This window comes from Phyllobates terribilis, unplaced genomic scaffold (assembly GCF_046119375.1).
Source record: "Phyllobates terribilis strain yellow unplaced genomic scaffold, ASM4611937v1 Scaffold_27__1_contigs__length_16484149, whole genome shotgun sequence".
Taxonomy (NCBI): Eukaryota; Metazoa; Chordata; class Amphibia; order Anura; family Dendrobatidae; genus Phyllobates; species Phyllobates terribilis.
In genome coordinates this window covers 5647310-5669639 of record NW_027362787.1, presented here as the reverse complement: position 1 = coordinate 5669639, position 22330 = coordinate 5647310, and the positions used below count along the sequence as shown (strand labels likewise).

General features: G+C 45.4%; 15 non-coding genes and 3 pseudogenes across 15 annotated transcripts; all 18 read right to left on the bottom strand.

The window, feature by feature from the left end:
* Nucleotides 1-525: 525 nt before the first annotated feature.
* On the bottom strand, nucleotides 526-716 carry LOC141177510 (U2 spliceosomal RNA). The gene has a single exon (XR_012254098.1). It is a non-coding gene; the product is annotated as a U2 spliceosomal RNA (small nuclear RNA).
* A 1115-nt stretch (nucleotides 717-1831) lies between these two features.
* On the bottom strand, nucleotides 1832-2007 carry LOC141177950 (U2 spliceosomal RNA; annotated as a pseudogene).
* A 794-nt stretch (nucleotides 2008-2801) lies between these two features.
* LOC141178133 (U2 spliceosomal RNA) lies at nucleotides 2802-2893 on the bottom strand (annotated as a pseudogene).
* Nucleotides 2894-4008: 1115 nt separating this feature from the next.
* LOC141177599 (U2 spliceosomal RNA) lies at nucleotides 4009-4199 on the bottom strand. Its single transcript, XR_012254179.1, has one exon. It is a non-coding gene; the product is annotated as a U2 spliceosomal RNA (small nuclear RNA).
* Nucleotides 4200-5314: 1115 nt separating this feature from the next.
* LOC141177509 (U2 spliceosomal RNA) lies at nucleotides 5315-5505 on the bottom strand. The gene has a single exon (XR_012254097.1). It is a non-coding gene; the product is annotated as a U2 spliceosomal RNA (small nuclear RNA).
* Nucleotides 5506-6620: 1115 nt separating this feature from the next.
* On the bottom strand, nucleotides 6621-6811 carry LOC141178238 (U2 spliceosomal RNA). The gene has a single exon (XR_012254542.1). It is a non-coding gene; the product is annotated as a U2 spliceosomal RNA (small nuclear RNA).
* Nucleotides 6812-7923: 1112 nt separating this feature from the next.
* Nucleotides 7924-8114, bottom strand: LOC141178237 (U2 spliceosomal RNA). The gene has a single exon (XR_012254541.1). It is a non-coding gene; the product is annotated as a U2 spliceosomal RNA (small nuclear RNA).
* Nucleotides 8115-9229: 1115 nt separating this feature from the next.
* On the bottom strand, nucleotides 9230-9414 carry LOC141177917 (U2 spliceosomal RNA). The gene has a single exon (XR_012254432.1). It is a non-coding gene; the product is annotated as a U2 spliceosomal RNA (small nuclear RNA).
* A 794-nt stretch (nucleotides 9415-10208) lies between these two features.
* On the bottom strand, nucleotides 10209-10300 carry LOC141178131 (U2 spliceosomal RNA; annotated as a pseudogene).
* A 1115-nt stretch (nucleotides 10301-11415) lies between these two features.
* On the bottom strand, nucleotides 11416-11606 carry LOC141178236 (U2 spliceosomal RNA). Its single transcript, XR_012254540.1, has one exon. It is a non-coding gene; the product is annotated as a U2 spliceosomal RNA (small nuclear RNA).
* Nucleotides 11607-12721: 1115 nt separating this feature from the next.
* On the bottom strand, nucleotides 12722-12912 carry LOC141178235 (U2 spliceosomal RNA). Its single transcript, XR_012254539.1, has one exon. It is a non-coding gene; the product is annotated as a U2 spliceosomal RNA (small nuclear RNA).
* Nucleotides 12913-14024: 1112 nt separating this feature from the next.
* LOC141178234 (U2 spliceosomal RNA) lies at nucleotides 14025-14215 on the bottom strand. The gene has a single exon (XR_012254538.1). It is a non-coding gene; the product is annotated as a U2 spliceosomal RNA (small nuclear RNA).
* Nucleotides 14216-15333: 1118 nt separating this feature from the next.
* Nucleotides 15334-15524, bottom strand: LOC141178233 (U2 spliceosomal RNA). Its single transcript, XR_012254537.1, has one exon. It is a non-coding gene; the product is annotated as a U2 spliceosomal RNA (small nuclear RNA).
* Nucleotides 15525-16639: 1115 nt separating this feature from the next.
* Nucleotides 16640-16830, bottom strand: LOC141178232 (U2 spliceosomal RNA). The gene has a single exon (XR_012254536.1). It is a non-coding gene; the product is annotated as a U2 spliceosomal RNA (small nuclear RNA).
* A 1112-nt stretch (nucleotides 16831-17942) lies between these two features.
* LOC141178230 (U2 spliceosomal RNA) lies at nucleotides 17943-18133 on the bottom strand. Its single transcript, XR_012254535.1, has one exon. It is a non-coding gene; the product is annotated as a U2 spliceosomal RNA (small nuclear RNA).
* Nucleotides 18134-19245: 1112 nt separating this feature from the next.
* Nucleotides 19246-19436, bottom strand: LOC141178228 (U2 spliceosomal RNA). The gene has a single exon (XR_012254533.1). It is a non-coding gene; the product is annotated as a U2 spliceosomal RNA (small nuclear RNA).
* A 1115-nt stretch (nucleotides 19437-20551) lies between these two features.
* On the bottom strand, nucleotides 20552-20742 carry LOC141178227 (U2 spliceosomal RNA). Its single transcript, XR_012254532.1, has one exon. It is a non-coding gene; the product is annotated as a U2 spliceosomal RNA (small nuclear RNA).
* A 1115-nt stretch (nucleotides 20743-21857) lies between these two features.
* LOC141178226 (U2 spliceosomal RNA) lies at nucleotides 21858-22048 on the bottom strand. The gene has a single exon (XR_012254531.1). It is a non-coding gene; the product is annotated as a U2 spliceosomal RNA (small nuclear RNA).
* Nucleotides 22049-22330: the final 282 nt, after the last annotated feature.

The following is a 22330-nucleotide window of genomic DNA, read 5'->3' as shown; positions in this document are numbered from 1 at the left end:
TGAAAGAAGTCAGTGTTCCAGCAGAAGGAGACAACGTTTCAGAAAAGGCATTGTAGCAAACCAAAAAAGAAATTTTAAGCGCAGCAGAGTAACCAGCGCACATACCTGTTAGCTCAGGTGAGTTTAAAAGGCTGCTGTTGATAACAAGGGCATTTGCTAAATAGATGGTGTGTGTGCAACAATATACTGAAAGGTCAATTATATTGTGCAGCTTATCTCACCACCTGTAGTTATTTAGGTGAAAGCTCCAAAATGCTTCCCTAATATGTCTGTTTATCCAAAAGGAAGTAAAAAGGGAGAGCTAGAAAGATAGCATTGCATCACATTACATGGCAATGCAATGCACAGTTGCTGAAGTTGAACCAAAATGAGCTTGTAATCTGGCTTCTTCAACTTTGAACATGAAAAATCCAATGAGGAGAAGAAAAGCAAAGCCAAAGAGTCCATCCCAAAATCCGATAAACAAGCAAAATGAACAAAAAACATTGAATTCAATTCTTTCTGATTTTAGAAACTGCATTAAAGAAGGGGTGCACCGGTCTTGGAGATACTGCAATACCAGGTCAATGCGTGGAGTGGACAGAGCAAGCTCTTTTTCCATCTCCCTGTTCTAAAAATCCATTTAATATATGGTCCCCAGATAGGGGACGTATCAGATATTAAACTGATAAGAACAGATACTACACTTGATCTTAGCCAAAAGGCCGAGAAGCGATAACCAGAATTGGTTTCAAACTACGGAGCCACCCAAGGATCCTGAAAAGTCCATTTGTGGAGATGAGCTCCTGGACTCCCGTTAAGAAGACATGTTGTCAACCTCTAGATCCCTTACATGCCTGCACTTTTCGGCTTGCTGCTGCTGCAATCCACGCGTTTTAGATCTGCATAACTCCACCTCTTTAAACACAGCACCTTCACCCCCTGCTGTTCCCACCCGCCTCAACACCGTTGGAAGGGAGGAGAACCAATTAAGGCGGGGGGTGGGGTGGAACGAGCAGCTGTCTACCCTTAGCAGGAGGGCTCCTGATTACATACCTCTCCTGCTGCTGCTGCTGCTGGCTGTCCAGCAGCAGACTGAAGGTGGCTGCTGCTGTGCACAGGTATATAAAGGCTCAGAGCCTATTATGACACGCGCAGCCAGCGTTCCATTGCCACATTCCATCTACTGCAGGCAGGATACCTGGCTGGCTGAATGTCGCTGAGAAGCTCACAGAGACCGCCATAAGCAACAGTTTAACAGAATGCCACAGACTAATCAACCAAACTTTTTGGGTTGGGTTCTCTTTTATAGTCTGCAGGCATTAAATGAAAGAAGTCAGTGTTCCAGCAGAAGGAGACAACGTTTCAGAAAAGGCATTGTAGCAAACCAAAAAAGAAATTTTAAGCGCAGCAGAGTAACCAGCGCACATACCTGTTAGCTCAGGTGAGTTTAAAAGGCTGCTGTTGATAACAAGGGCATTTGCTAAATAGATGGTGTGTGTGCAACAATATACTGAAAGGTCAATTATATTGTGCAGCTTATCTCACCACCTGTAGTTATTTAGGTGAAAGCTCCAAAATGCTTGCCTAATATGTCTGTTTATCCAAAAGGAAGTAAAAAGGGAGAGCTAGAAAGATAGCATTGCATCACATTACATGGCAATGCAATGCACAGTTGCTGAAGTTGAACCAAAATGAGCTTGTAATCTGGCTTCTGCAACTTTGAACATGAAAAATCCAATGAGGAGAAGAAAAGCAAAGCCAAAGAGTCCATCCCAAAATCCGACAAACAAGCAAAATGAACAAAAAACATTGAATTCAATTCTTTCTGATTTTAGAAACTGCATTAAAGAAGGGGTGCACCGGTCCTGGAGATACTGCAATACCAGGTCAATGCGTGGAGTGGACAGAGCAAGCTCTTTTTCCATCTCCCTGTTCTAAAAATCCATTTAATGTATGGTCCCCAGATAGGGGACGTATCAGATATTAAACTGATAAGAACAGATTTTTTTTTTTTGAAAGCCCGAATTCGTGTACAAAACCCGAGTGCGCTTAAAAAAGTGACAAGTGCCACAAAAAAAGTGCACTAGGATGCTGGTCTTCTTGAAACCCTCTCCAAAAGGAGAAGGGTCCCCCAAACCATTCCCCGTCCCTCCGAGCCAAAAGGCCACAGCGAGGAACAGGGACAAAAAGCCACCTCCAGCCGAAGCCAGAGGCGACCCAATCTTACCCCCAGCACCTGCCCGAGTTCTCACCCGAGCAAGGCACTGGGAGCCAAAGACTGTGCTCCCCTCCCGGAAGAGGGGAGCCAACAACGCTCTCCTCCCGAAAGAAGAGAGCCAGGGGGGTTCAGGGGGGAGCGGAACCTGATGGCCACACACTCCCCCCCTAGACCTGCCAAGAGAGGAACCCGTAAGGGAACCGCATCCCGACAAAATCCTAGTAGGACGTGACACACGTGAATAAGTGGACACACAGTGACAAAGAAATTAAATAAATAGTGAAGGTTTCACAGTATAATACTGCCCGGACCTTCGACCGGGAATTGAAAAATTCCCCATCCTAAGGCCAGAAGGCCCGGAATAAGGGTGTGTGCGAAGAAAGAAAATTTGAAGTGCTTGTGCAAATGTGCCATAAACTCAAGTGGGGTTCCCAATCCCAGTGAGTTAAGGCACCCCAGGGTCACCACTCCTGGGGCACTTCACACTTCGGGCTTTCGATCTTTCCCGGCCCAATGGCGTCGATCCTGGGGGGCCATGCTTTCCACCAGATGACTATATTAGCCACCTGGCGTACTAACAAGCGCCTAAACCCCAGTGTGCATAATGTATCAATCTACTAGGGCGGCCAACATCCAAAACCGCCTTTTCGAAAGATACTACACTTGATCTTAGCCAAAAGGCCGAGAAGCGATAACCAGAATTGGTTTCAAACTACGGAGCCACCCAAGGATCCTGAAAAGTCCATTTGTGGAGATGAGCTCCTGGACTCCCGTTAAGAAGACATGTTGTCAACCTCTAGATCCCTTACATGCCTGCACTTTTCGGCTTGCTGCTGCTGCAATCCACGCGTTTTAGATCTGCATAACTCCACCTCTTTAAACACAGCACCTTCACCCCCTGCTGTTCCCACCCGCCTCAACACCGTTGGAAGGGAGGAGAACCAATTAAGGCGGGGGGTGGGGTGGAACGAGCAGCTGTCTACCCTTAGCAGGAGGGCTCCTGATTACATACCTCTCCTGCTGCTGCTGCTGCTGGCTGTCCAGCAGCAGACTGAAGGTGGCTGCTGCTGTGCACAGGTATATAAAGGCTCAGAGCCTATTATGACACGCGCAGCCAGCGTTCCATTGCCACATTCCATCTACTGCAGGCAGGATACCTGGCTGGCTGAATGTCGCTGAGAAGCTCACAGAGACCGCCATAAGCAACAGTTTAACAGAATGCCACAGACTAATCAACCAAACTTTTTGGGTTGGGTTCTCTTTTATAGTCTGCAGGCATTAAATGAAAGAAGTCAGTGTTCCAGCAGAAGGAGACAACGTTTCAGAAAAGGCATTGTAGCAAACCAAAAAAGAAATTTTAAGCGCAGCAGAGTAACCAGCGCACATACCTGTTAGCTCAGGTGAGTTTAAAAGGCTGCTGTTGATAACAAGGGCATTTGCTAAATAGATGGTGTGTGTGCAACAATATACTGAAAGGTCAATTATATTGTGCAGCTTATCTCACCACCTGTAGTTATTTAGGTGAAAGCTCCAAAATGCTTGCCTAATATGTCTGTTTATCCAAAAGGAAGTAAAAAGGGAGAGCTAGAAAGATAGCATTGCATCACATTACATGGCAATGCAATGCACAGTTGCTGAAGTTGAACCAAAATGAGCTTGTAATCTGGCTTCTGCAACTTTGAACATGAAAAATCCAATGAGGAGAAGAAAAGCAAAGCCAAAGAGTCCATCCCAAAATCCGACAAACAAGCAAAATGAACAAAAAACATTGAATTCAATTCTTTCTGATTTTAGAAACTGCATTAAAGAAGGGGTGCACCGGTCCTGGAGATACTGCAATACCAGGTCAATGCGTGGAGTGGACAGAGAAAGCTCTTTTTCCATCTCCCTGTTCTAAAAATCCATTTAATATATGGTCCCCAGATAGGGGACGTATCAGATATTAAACTGATAAGAACAGATACTACACTTGATCTTAGCCAAAAGGCCGAGAAGCGATAACCAGAATTGGTTTCAAACTACGGAGCCACCCAAGGATCCTGAAAAGTCCATTTGTGGAGATGAGCTCCTGGACTCCCGTTAAGAAGACATGTTGTCAACCTCTAGATCCCTTACATGCCTGCACTTTTCGGCTTGCTGCTGCTGCAATCCACGCGTTTTAGATCTGCATAACTCCACCTCTTTAAACACAGCACCTTCACCCCCTGCTGTTCCCACCCGCCTCAACACCGTTGGAAGGGAGGAGAACCAATTAAGGCGGGGGGTGGGGTGGAACGAGCAGCTGTCTACCCTTAGCAGGAGGGCTCCTGATTACATACCTCTCCTGCTGCTGCTGCTGCTGGCTGTCCAGCAGCAGACTGAAGGTGGCTGCTGCTGTGCACAGGTATATAAAGGCTCAGAGCCTATTATGACACGCGCAGCCAGCGTTCCATTGCCACATTCCATCTACTGCAGGCAGGATACCTGGCTGGCTGAATGTCGCTGAGAAGCTCACAGAGACCGCCATAAGCAACAGTTTAACAGAATGCCACAGACTAATCAACCAAACTTTTTGGGTTGGGTTCTCTTTTATAGTCTGCAGGCATTAAATGAAAGAAGTCAGTGTTCCAGCAGAAGGAGACAACGTTTCAGAAAAGGCATTGTAGCAAACCAAAAAAGAAATTTTAAGCGCAGCAGAGTAACCAGCGCACATACCTGTTAGCTCAGGTGAGTTTAAAAGGCTGCTGTTGATAACAAGGGCATTTGCTAAATAGATGGTGTGTGTGCAACAATATACTGAAAGGTCAATTATATTGTGCAGCTTATCTCACCACCTGTAGTTATTTAGGTGAAAGCTCCAAAATGCTTCCCTAATATGTCTGTTTATCCAAAAGGAAGTAAAAAGGGAGAGCTAGAAAGATAGCATTGCATCACATTACATGGCAATGCAATGCACAGTTGCTGAAGTTGAACCAAAATGAGCTTGTAATCTGGCTTCTTCAACTTTGAACATGAAAAATCCAATGAGGAGAAGAAAAGCAAAGCCAAAGAGTCCATCCCAAAATCCGATAAACAAGCAAAATGAACAAAAAACATTGAATTCAATTCTTTCTGATTTTAGAAACTGCATTAAAGAAGGGGTGCACCGGTCTTGGAGATACTGCAATACCAGGTCAATGCGTGGAGTGGACAGAGCAAGCTCTTTTTCCATCTCCCTGTTCTAAAAATCCATTTAATATATGGTCCCCAGATAGGGGACGTATCAGATATTAAACTGATAAGAACAGATACTACACTTGATCTTAGCCAAAAGGCCGAGAAGCGATAACCAGAATTGGTTTCAAACTACGGAGCCACCCAAGGATCCTGAAAAGTCCATTTGTGGAGATGAGCTCCTGGACTCCCGTTAAGAAGACATGTTGTCAACCTCTAGATCCCTTACATGCCTGCACTTTTCGGCTTGCTGCTGCTGCAATCCACGCGTTTTAGATCTGCATAACTCCACCTCTTTAAACACAGCACCTTCACCCCCTGCTGTTCCCACCCGCCTCAACACCGTTGGAAGGGAGGAGAACCAATTAAGGCGGGGGGTGGGGTGGAACGAGCAGCTGTCTACCCTTAGCAGGAGGGCTCCTGATTACATACCTCTCCTGCTGCTGCTGCTGCTGGCTGTCCAGCAGCAGACTGAAGGTGGCTGCTGCTGTGCACAGGTATATAAAGGCTCAGAGCCTATTATGACACGCGCAGCCAGCGTTCCATTGCCACATTCCATCTACTGCAGGCAGGATACCTGGCTGGCTGAATGTCGCTGAGAAGCTCACAGAGACCGCCATAAGCAACAGTTTAACAGAATGCCACAGACTAATCAACCAAACTTTTTGGGTTGGGTTCTCTTTTATAGTCTGCAGGCATTAAATGAAAGAAGTCAGTGTTCCAGCAGAAGGAGACAACGTTTCAGAAAAGGCATTGTAGCAAACCAAAAAAGAAATTTTAAGCGCAGCAGAGTAACCAGCGCACATACCTGTTAGCTCAGGTGAGTTTAAAAGGCTGCTGTTGATAACAAGGGCATTTGCTAAATAGATGGTGTGTGTGCAACAATATACTGAAAGGTCAATTATATTGTGCAGCTTATCTCACCACCTGTAGTTATTTAGGTGAAAGCTCCAAAATGCTTGCCTAATATGTCTGTTTATCCAAAAGGAAGTAAAAAGGGAGAGCTAGAAAGATAGCATTGTATCACATTACATGGCAATGCAATGCACAGTTGCTGAAGTTGAACCAAAATGAGCTTGTAATCTGGCTTCTGCAACTTTGAACATGAAAAATCCAATGAGGAGAAGAAAAGCAAAGCCAAAGAGTCCATCCCAAAATCCGACAAACAAGCAAAATGAACAAAAAACATTGAATTCAATTCTTTCTGATTTTAGAAACTGCATTAAAGAAGGGGTGCACCGGTCCTGGAGATACTGCAATACCAGGTCAATGCGTGGAGTGGACAGAGCAAGCTCTTTTTCCATCTCCCTGTTCTAAAAATCCATTTAATATATGGTCCCCAGATAGGGGACGTATCAGATATTAAACTGATAAGAACAGATACTACACTTGATCTTAGCCAAAAGGCCGAGAAGCGATAACCAGAATTGGTTTCAAACTACGGAGCCACCCAAGGATCCTGAAAAGTCCATTTGTGGAGATGAGCTCCTGGACTCCCGTTAAGAAGACATGTTGTCAACCTCTAGATCCCTTACATGCCTGCACTTTTCGGCTTGCTGCTGCTGCAATCCACGCGTTTTAGATCTGCATAACTCCACCTCTTTAAACACAGCACCTTCACCCCCTGCTGTTCCCACCCGCCTCAACACCGTTGGAAGGGAGGAGAACCAATTAAGGCGGGGGGTGGGGTGGAACGAGCAGCTGTCTACCCTTAGCAGGAGGGCTCCTGATTACATACCTCTCCTGCTGCTGCTGCTGGCTGTCCAGCAGCAGACTGAAGGTGGCTGCTGCTGTGCACAGGTATATAAAGGCTCAGAGCCTATTATGACACGCGCAGCCAGCGTTCCATTGCCACATTCCATCTACTGCAGGCAGGATACCTGGCTGGCTGAATGTCGCTGAGAAGCTCACAGAGACCGCCATAAGCAACAGTTTAACAGAATGCCACAGACTAATCAACCAAACTTTTTGGGTTGGGTTCTCTTTTATAGTCTGCAGGCATTAAATGAAAGAAGTCAGTGTTCCAGCAGAAGGAGACAACGTTTCAGAAAAGGCATTGTAGCAAACCAAAAAAGAAATTTTAAGCGCAGCAGAGTAACCAGCGCACATACCTGTTAGCTCAGGTGAGTTTAAAAGGCTGCTGTTGATAACAAGGGCATTTGCTAAATAGATGGTGTGTGTGCAACAATATACTGAAAGGTCAATTATATTGTGCAGCTTATCTCACCACCTGTAGTTATTTAGGTGAAAGCTCCAAAATGCTTGCCTAATATGTCTGTTTATCCAAAAGGAAGTAAAAAGGGAGAGCTAGAAAGATAGCATTGCATCACATTACATGGCAATGCAATGCACAGTTGCTGAAGTTGAACCAAAATGAGCTTGTAATCTGGCTTCTGCAACTTTGAACATGAAAAATCCAATGAGGAGAAGAAAAGCAAAGCCAAAGAGTCCATCCCAAAATCCGACAAACAAGCAAAATGAACAAAAAACATTGAATTCAATTCTTTCTGATTTTAGAAACTGCATTAAAGAAGGGGTGCACCGGTCCTGGAGATACTGCAATACCAGGTCAATGCGTGGAGTGGACAGAGCAAGCTCTTTTTCCATCTCCCTGTTCTAAAAATCCATTTAATATATGGTCCCCAGATAGGGGACGTATCAGATATTAAACTGATAAGAACAGATACTACACTTGATCTTAGCCAAAAGGCCGAGAAGCGATAACCAGAATTGGTTTCAAACTACGGAGCCACCCAAGGATCCTGAAAAGTCCATTTGTGGAGATGAGCTCCTGGACTCCCGTTAAGAAGACATGTTGTCAACCTCTAGATCCCTTACATGCCTGCACTTTTCGGCTTGCTGCTGCTGCAATCCACGCGTTTTAGATCTGCATAACTCCACCTCTTTAAACACAGCACCTTCACCCCCTGCTGTTCCCACCCGCCTCAACACCGTTGGAAGGGAGGAGAACCAATTAAGGCGGGGGGTGGGGTGGAACGAGCAGCTGTCTACCCTTAGCAGGAGGGCTCCTGATTACATACCTCTCCTGCTGCTGCTGCTGCTGGCTGTCCAGCAGCAGACTGAAGGTGGCTGCTGCTGTGCACAGGTATATAAAGGCTCAGAGCCTATTATGACACGCGCAGCCAGCGTTCCATTGCCACATTCCATCTACTGCAGGCAGGATACCTGGCTGGCTGAATGTCGCTGAGAAGCTCACAGAGACCGCCATAAGCAACAGTTTAACAGAATGCCACAGACTAATCAACCAAACTTTTTGGGTTGGGTTCTCTTTTATAGTCTGCAGGCATTAAATGAAAGAAGTCAGTGTTCCAGCAGAAGGAGACAACGTTTCAGAAAAGGCATTGTAGCAAACCAAAAAAGAAATTTTAAGCGCAGCAGAGTAACCAGCGCACATACCTGTTAGCTCAGGTGAGTTTAAAAGGCTGCTGTTGATAACAAGGGCATTTGCTAAATAGATGGTGTGTGTGCAACAATATACTGAAAGGTCAATTATATTGTGCAGCTTATCTCACCACCTGTAGTTATTTAGGTGAAAGCTCCAAAATGCTTGCCTAATATGTCTGTTTATCCAAAAGGAAGTAAAAAGGGAGAGCTAGAAAGATAGCATTGCATCACATTACATGGCAATGCAATGCACAGTTGCTGAAGTTGAACCAAAATGAGCTTGTAATCTGGCTTCTGCAACTTTGAACATGAAAAATCCAATGAGGAGAAGAAAAGCAAAGCCAAAGAGTCCATCCCAAAATCCGACAAACAAGCAAAATGAACAAAAAACATTGAATTCAATTCTTTCTGATTTTAGAAACTGCATTAAAGAAGGGGTGCACCGGTCCTGGAGATACTGCAATACCAGGTCAATGCGTGGAGTGGACAGAGCAAGCTCTTTTTCCATCTCCCTGTTCTAAAAATCCATTTAATATATGGTCCCCAGATAGGGGACGTATCAGATATTAAACTGATAAGAACAGATTTTTTTTTTTTTTTTTTATCGAAAGCCCGAATTCGTGTACAAAACCCGAGTGCGCTTAAAAAAGTGACAAGTGCCACAAGAAAAGTGCACTAGGATGCTGGTCTTCTTGAAACCCTCTCCAAAAGGAGAAGGGTCCCCCAAACCATTCCCCGTCCCTCCGAGCCAAAAGGCCACAGCGAGGAACAGGGACAAAAAGCCACCTCCAGCCGAAGCCAGAGGCGACCCAATCTTACCCCCAGCACCTGCCCGAGTTCTCACCCGAGCAAGGCACTGGGAGCCAAAAACTGTGCTCCCCTCCCGGAAGAGGGGAGCCAACAACGCTCTCCTCCCGAAAGAGGAGAGCCAGGGGGGTTCAGGGGGGAGCGGAACCTGATGGCCACACACTCCCCCCCTAGACCTGCCAAGAGAGGAACCCGTAAGGGAACCGCATCCCGACAAAATCCTAGTAGGACGTGACACACGTGAATAAGTGGACACACAGTGACAAAGAAATTAAATAAATAGTGAAGGTTTCACAGTATAATACTGCCCGGACCTTCGACCGGGAATTGAAAAATTCCCCATCCTAAGGCCAGAAGGCCCGGAATAAGGGTGTGTGCGAAGAAAGAAAATTTGAAGTGCTTGTGCAAATGTGCCATAAACTCAAGTGGGGTTCCCAATCCCAGTGAGTTAAGGCACCCCAGGGTCACCACTCCTGGGGCACTTCACACTTCGGGCTTTCGATCTTCCCCGGCCCAATGGCGTCGATCCTGGGGGGCCATGCTTTCCACCAGATGACTATATTAGCCACCTGGCGTACTAACAAGCGCCTAAACCCCAGTGTGCATAATGTATCAATCTACTAGGGCGGCCAACATCCAAAACCGCCTTTTCGAAAGATACTACACTTGATCTTAGCCAAAAGGCCGAGAAGCGATAACCAGAATTGGTTTCAAACTACGGAGCCACCCAAGGATCCTGAAAAGTCCATTTGTGGAGATGAGCTCCTGGACTCCCGTTAAGAAGACATGTTGTCAACCTCTAGATCCCTTACATGCCTGCACTTTTCGGCTTGCTGCTGCTGCAATCCACGCGTTTTAGATCTGCATAACTCCACCTCTTTAAACACAGCACCTTCACCCCCTGCTGTTCCCACCCGCCTCAACACCGTTGGAAGGGAGGAGAACCAATTAAGGCGGGGGGTGGGGTGGAACGAGCAGCTGTCTACCCTTAGCAGGAGGGCTCCTGATTACATACCTCTCCTGCTGCTGCTGCTGCTGGCTGTCCAGCAGCAGACTGAAGGTGGCTGCTGCTGTGCACAGGTATATAAAGGCTCAGAGCCTATTATGACACGCGCAGCCAGCGTTCCATTGCCACATTCCATCTACTGCAGGCAGGATACCTGGCTGGCTGAATGTCGCTGAGAAGCTCATAGAGACCGCCATAAGCAACAGTTTAACAGAATGCCACAGACTAATCAACCAAACTTTTTGGGTTGGGTTCTCTTTTATAGTCTGCAGGCATTAAATGAAAGAAGTCAGTGTTCCAGCAGAAGGAGACAACGTTTCAGAAAAGGCATTGTAGCAAACCAAAAAAGAAATTTTAAGCGCAGCAGAGTAACCAGCGCACATACCTGTTAGCTCAGGTGAGTTTAAAAGGCTGCTGTTGATAACAAGGGCATTTGCTAAATAGATGGTGTGTGTGCAACAATATACTGAAAGGTCAATTATATTGTGCAGCTTATCTCACCACCTGTAGTTATTTAGGTGAAAGCTCCAAAATGCTTGCCTAATATGTCTGTTTATCCAAAAGGAAGTAAAAAGGGAGAGCTAGAAAGATAGCATTGCATCACATTACATGGCAATGCAATGCACAGTTGCTGAAGTTGAACCAAAATGAGCTTGTAATCTGGCTTCTGCAACTTTGAACATGAAAAATCCAATGAGGAGAAGAAAAGCAAAGCCAAAGAGTCCATCCCAAAATCCGACAAACAAGCAAAATGAACAAAAAACATTGAATTCAATTCTTTCTGATTTTAGAAACTGCATTAAAGAAGGGGTGCACCGGTCCTGGAGATACTGCAATACCAGGTCAATGCGTGGAGTGGACAGAGCAAGCTCTTTTTCCATCTCCCTGTTCTAAAAATCCATTTAATATATGGTCCCCAGATAGGGGACGTATCAGATATTAAACTGATAAGAACAGATACTACACTTGATCTTAGCCAAAAGGCCGAGAAGCGATAACCAGAATTGGTTTCAAACTACGGAGCCACCCAAGGATCCTGAAAAGTCCATTTGTGGAGATGAGCTCCTGGACTCCCGTTAAGAAGACATGTTGTCAACCTCTAGATCCCTTACATGCCTGCACTTTTCGGCTTGCTGCTGCTGCAATCCACGCGTTTTAGATCTGCATAACTCCACCTCTTTAAACACAGCACCTTCACCCCCTGCTGTTCCCACCCGCCTCAACACCGTTGGAAGGGAGGAGAACCAATTAAGGCGGGGGGTGGGGTGGAACGAGCAGCTGTCTACCCTTAGCAGGAGGGCTCCTGATTACATACCTCTCCTGCTGCTGCTGCTGCTGGCTGTCCAGCAGCAGACTGATGGTGGCTGCTGCTGTGCACAGGTATATAAAGGCTCAGAGCCTATTATGACACGCGCAGCCAGCGTTCCATTGCCACATTCCATCTACTGCAGGCAGGATACCTGGCTGGCTGAATGTCGCTGAGAAGCTCACAGAGACCGCCATAAGCAACAGTTTAACAGAATGCCACAGACTAATCAACCAAACTTTTTGGGTTGGGTTCTCTTTTATAGTCTGCAGGCATTAAATGAAAGAAGTCAGTGTTCCAGCAGAAGGAGACAACGTTTCAGAAAAGGCATTGTAGCAAACCAAAAAAGAAATTTTAAGCGCAGCAGAGTAACCAGCGCACATACCTGTTAGCTCAGGTGAGTTTAAAAGGCTGCTGTTGATAACAAGGGCATTTGCTAAATAGATGGTGTGTGTGCAACAATATACTGAAAGGTCAATTATATTGTGCAGCTTATCTCACCACCTGTAGTTATTTAGGTGAAAGCTCCAAAATGCTTGCCTAATATGTCTGTTTATCCAAAAGGAAGTAAAAAGGGAGAGCTAGAAAGATAGCATTGCATCACATTACATGGCAATGCAATGCACAGTTGCTGAAGTTGAACCAAAATGAGCTTGTAATCTGGCTTCTGCAACTTTGAACATGAAAAATCCAATGAGGAGAAGAAAAGCAAAGCCAAAGAGTCCATCCCAAAATCCGACAAACAAGCAAAATGAACAAAAAACATTGAATTCAATTCTTTCTGATTTTAGAAACTGCATTAAAGAAGGGGTGCACCGGTCCTGGAGATACTGCAATACCAGGTCAATGCGTGGAGTGGACAGAGCAAGCTCTTTTTCCATCTCCCTGTTCTAAAAATCCATTTAATATATGGTCCCCAGATAGGGGACGTATCAGATATTAAACTGATAAGAACAGATACTACACTTGATCTTAGCCAAAAGGCCGAGAAGCGATAACCAGAATTGGTTTCAAACTACGGAGCCACCCAAGGATCCTGAAAAGTCCATTTGTGGAGATGAGCTCCTGGACTCCCGTTAAGAAGACATGTTGTCAACCTCTAGATCCCTTACATGCCTGCACTTTTCGGCTTGCTGCTGCTGCAATCCACGCGTTTTAGATCTGCATAACTCCACCTCTTTAAACACAGCACCTTCACCCCCTGCTGTTCCCACCCGCCTCAACACCGTTGGAAGGGAGGAGAACCAATTAAGGCGGGGGGTGGGGTGGAACGAGCAGCTGTCTACCCTTAGCAGGAGGGCTCCTGATTACATACCTCTCCTGCTGCTGCTGCTGGCTGTCCAGCAGCAGACTGAAGGTGGCTGCTGCTGTGCACAGGTATATAAAGGCTCAGAGCCTATTATGACACGCGCAGCCAGCGTTCCATTGCCACATTCCATCTACTGCAGGCAGGATACCTGGCTGGCTGAATGTCGCTGAGAAGCTCACAGAGACCGCCATAAGCAACAGTTTAACAGAATGCCACAGACTAATCAACCAAACTTTTTGGGTTGGGTTCTCTTTTATAGTCTGCAGGCATTAAATGAAAGAAGTCAGTGTTCCAGCAGAAGGAGACAACGTTTCAGAAAAGGCATTGTAGCAAACCAAAAAAGAAATTTTAAGCGCAGCAGAGTAACCAGCGCACATACCTGTTAGCTCAGGTGAGTTTAAAAGGCTGCTGTTGATAACAAGGGCATTTGCTAAATAGATGGTGTGTGTGCAACAATATACTGAAAGGTCAATTATATTGTGCAGCTTATCTCACCACCTGTAGTTATTTAGGTGAAAGCTCCAAAATGCTTGCCTAATATGTCTGTTTATCCAAAAGGAAGTAAAAAGGGAGAGCTAGAAAGATAGCATTGCATCACATTACATGGCAATGCAATGCACAGTTGCTGAAGTTGAACCAAAATGAGCTTGTAATCTGGCTTCTGCAACTTTGAACATGAAAAATCCAATGAGGAGAAGAAAAGCAAAGCCAAAGAGTCCATCCCAAAATCCGACAAACAAGCAAAATGAACAAAAAACATTGAATTCAATTCTTTCTGATTTTAGAAACTGCATTAAAGAAGGGGTGCACCGGTCCTGGAGATACTGCAATACCAGGTCAATGCGTGGAGTGGACAGAGCAAGCTCTTTTTCCATCTCCCTGTTCTAAAAATCCATTTAATATATGGTCCCCAGATAGGGGACGTATCAGATATTAAACTGATAAGAACAGATACTACACTTGATCTTAGCCAAAAGGCCGAGAAGCGATAACCAGAATTGGTTTCAAACTACGGAGCCACCCAAGGATCCTGAAAAGTCCATTTGTGGAGATGAGCTCCTGGACTCCCGTTAAGAAGACATGTTGTCAACCTCTAGATCCCTTACATGCCTGCACTTTTCGGCTTGCTGCTGCTGCAATCCACGCGTTTTAGATCTGCATAACTCCACCTCTTTAAACACAGCACCTTCACCCCCTGCTGTTCCCACCCGCCTCAACACCGTTGGAAGGGAGGAGAACCAATTAAGGCGGGGGGTGGGGTGGAACGAGCAGCTGTCTACCCTTAGCAGGAGGGCTCCTGATTACATACCTCTCCTGCTGCTGCTGCTGCTGCTGGCTGTACAGCAGCAGACTGAAGGTGGCTGCTGCTGTGCACAGGTATATAAAGGCTCAGAGCCTATTATGACACGCGCAGCCAGCGTTCCATTGCCACATTCCATCTACTGCAGGCAGGATACCTGGCTGGCTGAATGTCGCTGAGAAGCTCACAGAGACCGCCATAAGCAACAGTTTAACAGAATGCCACAGACTAATCAACCAAACTTTTTGGGTTGGGTTCTCTTTTATAGTCTGCAGGCATTAAATGAAAGAAGTCAGTGTTCCAGCAGAAGGAGACAACGTTTCAGAAAAGGCATTGTAGCAAACCAAAAAAGAAATTTTAAGCGCAGCAGAGTAACCAGCGCACATACCTGTTAGCTCAGGTGAGTTTAAAAGGCTGCTGTTGATAACAAGGGCATTTGCTAAATAGATGGTGTGTGTGCAACAATATACTGAAAGGTCAATTATATTGTGCAGCTTATCTCACCACCTGTAGTTATTTAGGTGAAAGCTCCAAAATGCTTGCCTAATATGTCTGTTTATCCAAAAGGAAGTAAAAAGGGAGAGCTAGAAAGATAGCATTGCATCACATTACATGGCAATGCAATGCACAGTTGCTGAAGTTGAACCAAAATGAGCTTGTAATCTGGCTTCTGCAACTTTGAACATGAAAAATCCAATGAGGAGAAGAAAAGCAAAGCCAAAGAGTCCATCCCAAAATCCGACAAACAAGCAAAATGAACAAAAAACATTGAATTCAATTCTTTCTGATTTTAGAAACTGCATTAAAGAAGGGGTGCACCGGTCCTGGAGATACTGCAATACCAGGTCAATGCGTGGAGTGGACAGAGCAAGCTCTTTTTCCATCTCCCTGTTCTAAAAATCCATTTAATATATGGTCCCCAGATAGGGGACGTATCAGATATTAAACTGATAAGAACAGATACTACACTTGATCTTAGCCAAAAGGCCGAGAAGCGATAACCAGAATTGGTTTCAAACTACGGAGCCACCCAAGGATCCTGAAAAGTCCATTTGTGGAGATGAGCTCCTGGACTCCCGTTAAGAAGACATGTTGTCAACCTCTAGATCCCTTACATGCCTGCACTTTTCGGCTTGCTGCTGCTGCAATCCACGCGTTTTAGATCTGCATAACTCCACCTCTTTAAACACAGCACCTTCACCCCCTGCTGTTCCCACCCGCCTCAACACCGTTGGAAGGGAGGAGAACGAATTAAGGCGGGGGGTGGGGTGGAACGAGCAGCTGTCTACCCTTAGCAGGAGGGCTCCTGATTACATACCTCTCCTGCTGCTGCTGCTGCTGGCTGTCCAGCAGCAGACTGAAGGTGGCTGCTGCTGTGCACAGGTATATAAAGGCTCAGAGCCTATTATGACACGCGCAGCCAGCGTTCCATTGCCACATTCCATCTACTGCAGGCAGGATACCTGGCTGGCTGAATGTCGCTGAGAAGCTCACAGAGACCGCCATAAGCAACAGTTTAACAGAATGCCACAGACTAATCAACCAAACTTTTTGGGTTGGGTTCTCTTTTATAGTCTGCAGGCATTAAATGAAAGAAGTCAGTGTTCCAGCAGAAGGAGACAACGTTTCAGAAAAGGCATTGTAGCAAACCAAAAAAGAAATTTTAAGCGCAGCAGAGTAACCAGCGCACATACCTGTTAGCTCAGGTGAGTTTAAAAGGCTGCTGTTGATAACAAGGGCATTTGCTAAATAGATGGTGTGTGTGCAACAATATACTGAAAGGTCAATTATATTGTGCAGCTTATCTCACCACCTGTAGTTATTTAGGTGAAAGCTCCAAAATGCTTGCCTAATATGTCTGTTTATCCAAAAGGAAGTAAAAAGGGAGAGCTAGAAAGATAGCATTGCATCACATTACATGGCAATGCAATGCACAGTTGCTGAAGTTGAACCAAAATGAGCTTGTAATCTGGCTTCTGCAAATTTGAACATGAAAAATCCAATGAGGAGAAGAAAAGCAAAGCCAAAGAGTCCATCCCAAAATCCGACAAACAAGCAAAATGAACAAAAAACATTGAATTCAATTCTTTCTGATTTTAGAAACTGCATTAAAGAAGGGGTGCACCGGTCCTGGAGATACTGCAATACCAGGTCAATGCGTGGAGTGGACAGAGCAAGCTCTTTTTCCATCTCCCTGTTCTAAAAATCCATTTAATATATGGTCCCCAGATAGGGGACGTATCAGATATTAAACTGATAAGAACAGATACTACACTTGATCTTAGCCAAAAGGCCGAGAAGCGATAACCAGAATTGGTTTCAAACTACGGAGCCACCCAAGGATCCTGAAAAGTCCATTTGTGGAGATGAGCTCCTGGACTCCCGTTAAGAAGACATGTTGTCAACCTCTAGATCCCTTACATGCCTGCACTTTTCGGCTTGCTGCTGCTGCAATCCACGCGTTTTAGATCTGCATAACTCCACCTCTTTAAACACAGCACCTTCACCCCCTGCTGTTCCCACCCGCCTCAACACCGTTGGAAGGGAGGAGAACCAATTAAGGCGGGGGGTGGGGTGGAACGAGCAGCTGTCTACCCTTAGCAGGAGGGCTCCTGATTACATACCTCTCCTGCTGCTGCTGCTGGCTGTCCAGCAGCAGACTGAAGGTGGCTGCTGCTGTGCACAGGTATATAAAGGCTCAGAGCCTATTATGACACGCGCAGCCAGCGTTCCATTGCCACATTCCATCTACTGCAGGCAGGATACCTGGCTGGCTGAATGTCGCTGAGAAGCTCACAGAGACCGCCATAAGCAACAGTTTAACAGAATGCCACAGACTAATCAACCAAACTTTTTGGGTTGGGTTCTCTTTTATAGTCTGCAGGCATTAAATGAAAGAAGTCAGTGTTCCAGCAGAAGGAGACAACGTTTCAGAAAAGGCATTGTAGCAAACCAAAAAAGAAATTTTAAGCGCAGCAGAGTAACCAGCGCACATACCTGTTAGCTCAGGTGAGTTTAAAAGGCTGCTGTTGATAACAAGGGCATTTGCTAAATAGATGGTGTGTGTGCAACAATATACTGAAAGGTCAATTATATTGTGCAGCTTATCTCACCACCTGTAGTTATTTAGGTGAAAGCTCCAAAATGCTTGCCTAATATGTCTGTTTATCCAAAAGGAAGTAAAAAGGGAGAGCTAGAAAGATAGCATTGCATCACATTACATGGCAATGCAATGCACAGTTGCTGAAGTTGAACCAAAATGAGCTTGTAATCTGGCTTCTGCAACTTTGAACATGAAAAATCCAATGAGGAGAAGAAAAGCAAAGCCAAAGAGTCCATCCCAAAATCCGACAAACAAGCAAAATGAACAAAAAACATTGAATTCAATTCTTTCTGATTTTAGAAACTGCATTAAAGAAGGGGTGCACCGGTCCTGGAGATACTGCAATACCAGGTCAATGCGTGGAGTGGACAGAGCAAGCTCTTTTTCCATCTCCCTGTTCTAAAAATCCATTTAATATATGGTCCCCAGATAGGGGACGTATCAGATATTAAACTGATAAGAACAGATACTACACTTGATCTTAGCCAAAAGGCCGAGAAGCGATAACCAGAATTGGTTTCAAACTACGGAGCCACCCAAGGATCCTGAAAAGTCCATTTGTGGAGATGAGCTCCTGGACTCCCGTTAAGAAGACATGTTGTCAACCTCTAGATCCCTTACATGCCTGCACTTTTCGGCTTGCTGCTGCTGCAATCCACGCGTTTTAGATCTGCATAACTCCACCTCTTTAAACACAGCACCTTCACCCCCTGCTGTTCCCACCCGCCTCAACACCGTTGGAAGGGAGGAGAACCAATTAAGGCGGGGGGTGGGGTGGAACGAGCAGCTGTCTACCCTTAGCAGGAGGGCTTCTGATTACATACCTCTCCTGCTGCTGCTGCTGGCTGTCCAGCAGCAGACTGAAGGTGGCTGCTGCTGTGCACAGGTATATAAAGGCTCAGAGCCTATTATGACACGCGCAGCCAGCGTTCCATTGCCACATTCCATCTACTGCAGGCAGGATACCTGGCTGGCTGAATGTCGCTGAGAAGCTCACAGAGACCACCATAAGCAACAGTTTAACAGAATGCCACAGACTAATCAACCAAACTTTTTGGGTTGGGTTCTCTTTTATAGTCTGCAGGCATTAAATGAAAGAAGTCAGTGTTCCAGCAGAAGGAGACAACGTTTCAGAAAAGGCATTGTAGCAAACCAAAAAAGAAATTTTAAGCGCAGCAGAGTAACCAGCGCACATACCTGTTAGCTCAGGTGAGTTTAAAAGGCTGCTGTTGATAACAAGGGCATTTGCTAAATAGATGGTGTGTGTGCAACAATATACTGAAAGGTCAATTATATTGTGCAGCTTATCTCACCACCTGTAGTTATTTAGGTGAAAGCTCCAAAATGCTTGCCTAATATGTCTGTTTATCCAAAAGGAAGTAAAAAGGGAGAGCTAGAAAGATAGCATTGCATCACATTACATGGCAATGCAATGCACAGTTGCTGAAGTTGAACCAAAATGAGCTTGTAATCTGGCTTCTGCAACTTTGAACATGAAAAATCCAATGAGGAGAAGAAAAGCAAAGCCAAAGAGTCCATCCCAAAATCCGACAAACAAGCAAAATGAACAAAAAACATTGAATTCAATTCTTTCTGATTTTAGAAACTGCATTAAAGAAGGGGTGCACCGGTCCTGGAGATACTGCAATACCAGGTCAATGCGTGGAGTGGACAGAGCAAGCTCTTTTTCCATCTCCCTGTTCTAAAAATCCATTTAATATATGGTCCCCAGATAGGGGACGTATCAGATATTAAACTGATAAGAACAGATACTACACTTGATCTTAGCCAAAAGGCCGAGAAGCGATAACCAGAATTGGTTTCAAACTACGGAGCCACCCAAGGATCCTGAAAAGTCCATTTGTGGAGATGAGCTCCTGGACTCCCGTTAAGAAGACATGTTGTCAACCTCTAGATCCCTTACATGCCTGCACTTTTCGGCTTGCTGCTGCTGCAATCCACGCGTTTTAGATCTGCATAACTCCACCTCTTTAAACACAGCACCTTCACCCCCTGCTGTTCCCACCCGCCTCAACACCGTTGGAAGGGAGGAGAACCAATTAAGGCGGGGGGTGGGGTGGAACGAGCAGCTGTCTACCCTTAGCAGGAGGGCTCCTGATTACATACCTCTCCTGCTGCTGCTGCTGCTGGCTGTCCAGCAGCAGACTGAAGGTGGCTGCTGCTGTGCACAGGTATATAAAGGCTCAGAGCCTATTATGACACGCGCAGCCAGCGTTCCATTGCCACATTCCATCTACTGCAGGCAGGATACCTGGCTGGCTGAATGTCGCTGAGAAGCTCACAGAGACCGCCATAAGCAACAGTTTAACAGAATGCCACAGACTAATCAACCAAACTTTTTGGGTTGGGTTCTCTTTTATAGTCTGCAGGCATTAAATGAAAGAAGTCAGTGTTCCAGCAGAAGGAGACAACGTTTCAGAAAAGGCATTGTAGCAAACCAAAAAAGAAATTTTAAGCGCAGCAGAGTAACCAGCGCACATACCTGTTAGCTCAGGTGAGTTTAAAAGGCTGCTGTTGATAACAAGGGCATTTGCTAAATAGATGGTGTGTGTGCAACAATATACTGAAAGGTCAATTATATTGTGCAGCTTATCTCACCACCTGTAGTTATTTAGGTGAAAGCTCCAAAATGCTTGCCTAATATGTCTGTTTATCCAAAAGGAAGTAAAAAGGGAGAGCTAGAAAGATAGCATTGCATCACATTACATGGCAATGCAATGCACAGTTGCTGAAGTTGAACCAAAATGAGCTTGTAATCTGGCTTCTGCAACTTTGAACATGAAAAATCCAATGAGGAGAAGAAAAGCAAAGCCAAAGAGTCCATCCCAAAATCCGACAAACAAGCAAAATGAACAAAAAACATTGAATTCAATTCTTTCTGATTTTAGAAACTGCATTAAAGAAGGGGTGCACCGGTCCTGGAGATACTGCAATACCAGGTCAATGCGTGGAGTGGACAGAGCAAGCTCTTTTTCCATCTCCCTGTTCTAAAAATCCATTTAATATATGGTCCCCAGATAGGGGACGTATCAGATATTAAACTGATAAGAACAGATACTACACTTGATCTTAGCCAAAAGGCCGAGAAGCGATAACCAGAATTGGTTTCAAACTACGGAGCCACCCAAGGATCCTGAAAAGTCCATTTGTGGAGATGAGCTCCTGGACTCCCGTTAAGAAGACATGTTGTCAACCTCTAAATCCCTTACATGCCTGCACTTTTCGGCTTGCTGCTGCTGCAATCCACGCGTTTTAGATCTGCATAACTCCACCTCTTTAAACACAGCACCTTCACCCCCTGCTGTTCCCACCCGCCTCAACACCGTTGGAAGGGAGGAGAACCAATTAAGGCGGGGGGTGGGGTGGAACGAGCAGCTGTCTACCCTTAGCAGGAGGGCTCCTGATTACATACCTCTCCTGCTGCTGCTGCTGCTGGCTGTCCAGCAGCAGACTGAAGGTGGCTGCTGCTGTGCACAGGTATATAAAGGCTCAGAGCCTATTATGACACGCGCAGCCAGCGTTCCATTGCCACATTCCATCTACTGCAGGCAGGATACCTGGCTGGCTGAATGTCGCTGAGAAGCTCACAGAGACCGCCATAAGCAACAGTTTAACAGAATGCCACAGACTAATCAACCAAACTTTTTGGGTTGGGTTCTCTTTTATAGTCTGCAGGCATTAAATGAAAGAAGTCAGTGTTCCAGCAGAAGGAGACAACGTTTCAGAAAAGGCATTGTAGCAAACCAAAAAAGAAATTTTAAGCGCAGCAGAGTAACCAGCGCACATACCTGTTAGCTCAGGTGAGTTTAAAAGGCTGCTGTTGATAACAAGGGCATTTGCTAAATAGATGGTGTGTGTGCAACAATATACTGAAAGGTCAATTATATTGTGCAGCTTATCTCACCACCTGTAGTTATTTAGGTGAAAGCTCCAAAATGCTTGCCTAATATGTCTGTTTATCCAAAAGGAAGTAAAAAGGGAGAGCTAGAAAGATAGCATTGCATCACATTACATGGCAATGCAATGCACAGTTGCTGAAGTTGAACCAAAATGAGCTTGTAATCTGGCTTCTGCAACTTTGAACATGAAAAATCCAATGAGGAGAAGAAAAGCAAAGCCAAAGAGTCCATCTCAAAATCCGACAAACAAGCAAAATGAACAAAAAACATTGAATTCAATTCTTTCTGATTTTAGAAACTGCATTAAAGAAGGGGTGCACCGGTCCTGGAGATACTGCAATACCAGGTCAATGCGTGGAGTGGACAGAGCAAGCTCTTTTTCCATCTCCCTGTTCTAAAAATCCATTTAATATATGGTCCCCAGATAGGGGACGTATCAGATATTAAACTGATAAGAACAGATACTACACTTGATCTTAGCCAAAAGGCCGAGAAGCGATAACCAGAATTGGTTTCAAACTACGGAGCCACCCAAGGATCCTGAAAAGTCCATTTGTGGAGATGAGCTCCTGGACTCCCGTTAAGAAGACATGTTGTCAACCTCTAGATCCCTTACATGCCTGCACTTTTCGGCTTGCTGCAGCTGCAATCCACGCGTTTTAGATCTGCATAACTCCACCTCTTTAAACACAGCACCTTCACCCCCTGCTGTTCCCACCCGCCTCAACACCGTTGGAAGGGAGGAGAGCCAATTAAGGCGGGGGGTGGGGTGGAACGAGCAG